We start from the raw sequence: 4,026 nt of genomic DNA on the forward strand, positions 1-4,026 counted from the left end.
AAAAAAAAAAAAAAAAAAAAAGAAAGAAAGAAAGAAAAAGAAAAAGATCAGTCAACCCAGGCAAAATGGTTTATCTAGTTGCAGGTACGAAGTTGCTTTCCTTTCCTTGAGCTGGGATACAGAAAGCTCCGGAATCATTAAAGGCTCTGTTTCATAGAAATCTATGTTCCTGCCTTCTTGCTGAGCTCTGCCACCTGCACTCAGCTCACCTCTGGAGGAAAGGGCCCGGTAGGACAGAGGCACTTCCTGGGGTCATGTCACCACCAAAGCTGGCTCCTCTTGGCTGGTGTCGCCACGGCCGTTCAGACTCCGTGGTGTCCCAACTCTGGAGTCGCATCCGCCGAGCATTCAGTGATCTGTCCTAACCACAGTGACTCATGGAGTCTCCAGTTACTCTGTGGCTGGAACCCATTTCCCGAACAGGAAGGCATATTTTAAATGACGTGAGTGACGGAGAACTCTCGGAGGGCTTGGAGAGATTTGGAACGACCGGCCAGGAGTTCCAAGACTGAGCCCAGTTGGTGTAACCCCAGTTGGCCTGAAAATGAGGAGAGATGGTCAGGACCACTGTTCTCTGCCCATGGCCAGGAATTTCTCATTCCGGGCTCCACGGTGAGGTCCAAACACTGACGCTTAGCACATTAGGTAATGGTTCCAGGCGCAGGAAGGAAGAGTGAGGCGTGAAAAAGGGAGATAAAGTAAGAAATATAATCACTCCACAATTGTTTGTAATTCATAGACTTTTCTCGGACCCTCAGGGGAAGATCATTCCATTAAACTCCAGGAACAGCAGAGGGAAAACAGAGCCCAGAGTGAGGACTGGGCTCGCCAGTGCCCTCCTTTCTTTTGACAGTTTGCTTCTTTCTGGGGTGACTTTTTAGTTCTTATTTTTTAAAGTTCATTTATTTATTTATTTATTTGTTTTGGGAGAGAGGAAGCACACGTGAGCAGGGAGCGGCAGAGAGAGAGAGAGGAAGACAGTCTTAAGCAGGCTTCTTGCCCAGTGCAGAGCCCGACGCGGGGCTCGACCCCATGACCCCGAGATCTTAACTTGAGCCAAAGATCAAGAGTCAGACGCTTAACCAACTGAGCCACCCAGGCGCCCCTCCTAGGTGACTTTTTAAAACGTCACACCAACTCCAGGCCTGTGGTAAGGAAGTGCCCCCTAACATGTCGCAGTCTCGTCTTAAAAATTTCGTCTCCTGGGGCGCCTGGGTGGCTCCCTCGGTTGGCCATCCGACTTCGGCTCAAGCCATGATCTCACGGCTTGTGGGTTGGAGCCCCGCGTCGGGCTCTGTGCTGACAGCTCGGAGCCTGGAACCTGTTTCAGATTCTGTGTCTCCCTCTCTCTCTGCGCCGCCCCCCCCCCCCCACTGTGTCTCTCTCTATCTCAAAAATAAATAAACATTTAAAAAAATTAAAAAAAAATTTCATCTCCTATTCTTGTGTTCCCCCACCCCACCCCAGCCAGTAATTGGAAGGAAAATCTTGAGAGCTCTCTCAAGATTGAAGAAGGAAAAGAACTGTTTTTAAAGGCTTCGTCTAACTGAGAACACTTGAACCCTCACCTACCACACGGATGTCTTTCTGTAACCTCGAATCTCCCTGGTCCCGAACCAAACTTAACGGTTTTCACCGAAACCGTCTCTCCTTTGAGTCTTCTGTTTCTGTCACCGGCCACGTTGTCTCTCACGTGCTCCGAGTCCTGTCCCCTCACCCCCCCCACCCCCCCAGCTCGTGCTGAGCTCCAAGTGCCGAATCAAACCTCACACTCGTGCTTCCCCTAAGCCGCTGGGTCTGCCCCGCTCGTGCCGAGTCTGGCCCTGGCTGTGCTTTGAGACAGAGTGTCTCTGAGGTTCTGCCACGGTTGTCTGCTCCCCAGTACCTCATTGCCCCCCTTCTTTTTCCTTCCTTGGGATCCTTGTCCATGGTGGGTCCCGTGGGAGCTTGGGACGCCCTCCCTCACCTCCCTACCTGCTCCTCCCGGCCCTCCATCGTGCACCTGCCGGGCTCCTGGGGGCTCGTGTGACTGTCTGACTCCTGGCCCTGTTTTGACTCTGCTCCGGATGCGATCGGTCTTACCCAGACTGTAAGCTGTCTGAGGGCTGGAAATGCAGCTCCTCCGGCAACGCTCTATCCTCCTAATACGCCCGCTGGCGTTACACACACGATTACCTGTTGAATGAAGGATGAACGGTGGCTTCCGGGATAGATTTTTAAAAGGACGGGGTGGGGGAGCCACAAGCAGGAGCCGTCTGAAGAATGAATCCTTATTTTAGATCCTACTGAGTCTTTCCGTCAAGGACTCTTTGGACTATGAAAACAGGAACAATTATGGTGTAAATGGACTTTGAAAATAGCAATAATTAGGTAATTAAAAATGTACTTCAGTTTCATTATGGTGTCCATAAAATCCCACCATCGAAAAACAAACTATTTTAACATATTTTACTTAATATAATTCATGTAATTGTGATTTTTATGTTCCACCTAGTTATGCAATTAAGTAGTACATGGCTATTTCTTACAATTAAACATTGCTAAAATCTGCCGCCAGTTTGGAACACAGAGTATGATATATTTAACAACTTTTTATGCTAAACAGTAGACACAGTGAACATTATATTCATTTAATTCCATTTTAATTAGCTGAATAATATTTTTCAATGTAAATTTAGGCCCAACTAGAATGGCGTAGCACTTAAAGGTTGTTTTCTTTCAAATTACCTACCTGCAGCTTGTTGATGTTTCGCGCAGAAGAACACGGCTGTGCGTGGAGGCACGTGCGTCGAGGAGAATGCTGGAGGTTTCTCACCTCTCCATCCGAGCTTCTCCCACATTGGTTAGATCCTGTCTCCTGACACGCTGATCCCAGGAATGCTACCTGTCCGCCATGTTTCCTCGTCAACCGTCAACCCCAAGGAGCTCTCAGACAGTGTTCCTGGCCTGGGCAGGGAGGAAGGAGGAAGGTCAGGGACCCCAGTGTTCCATCCACACCTCCCGATAAGGGTGAGGCCGCCTGAACTTCTCCCACAGATGCTTCTGGCCCTTGTCAGATCTCTGACTGAGCCCTCTGACCAGCCAGGGCCCATGGTGGCCTCGGTGATGTTACGTACAGGACTTTCCACCCCTGCTCCCCTTGAGGTTTATTCTAACCCAAGTTTAGGCATCACTATGCCTGGCCAGCCCCGTCCCCGATGGCCCTGCATTTCTCTCCCTGGCATGAGGCACCCCTACAGCTATATTTTCCCAGCTGTCTCCTGCTCGCCTCTGACCTCTCACCTCCTTTCCTTCACCCTCCCCGACTACTGAGTGGTGACTCTTCAAAGGTGTCCTTAGAAAAGCATGTGGCCTGCCACCTACTCCAAAATCAAGTCCCCACCTTGGGTCCCAACCAGGCAGGGTTAGCTCCAGGTGGCTGAGGTCATTTGGCCTGACCTTCCTTCCTACCGTCCCCAGAAAGGAAGCCTGCACTGAGCCAGCCCCATTCAGCACACCTCAGCCGGGATCCTGTTCCAGAGGGGGAGGAGGGAGTGAGGGCAGTAGGCCCTTGCTTTTGAGGACTCCTTCGCCCTGGAGTCCGGATAGCTCCGGTTGTTCCCAAGTGGCATCGCTGTTCAGCCCCTCTGACCGACAAACACTGCTCCCGCCGTCCTTGCCCTTGAACGATCCCTGCAAATTCCCAGGCTCAGCTCCTGTTACGAGAATCTCATGCGGCACCTTCCTAGAGCTGCCTCAGACCCTCAGGATTAAATGAGGTGAGGTGTGGGAGGGCTTAACGACCAACACGGCGATAGTAACAATAACTAATGCTAATTGAACGCTTCCTCAGTACTTAGCACATTACATTAATCATACAATTTAGTTCTCCAACACGCACGAATGTAGCTACTCCCGGTACCCCACTTAGGCTGGGTTGTGGGCTGGTCCAGTCATACAGCCAAAGGAGAGAATCAGAATCAGATCCCAGGGGAACCAGCAAATAGTAAGTGTCCAATAATTATTCACTGGTGCACTGAACCCTGA

Source organism: Herpailurus yagouaroundi, unplaced genomic scaffold (assembly GCF_014898765.1).
Source record: "Herpailurus yagouaroundi ecotype Mexico unplaced genomic scaffold, PumYag 194, whole genome shotgun sequence".
NCBI lineage: Eukaryota > Metazoa > Chordata > Mammalia > Carnivora > Felidae > Herpailurus > Herpailurus yagouaroundi.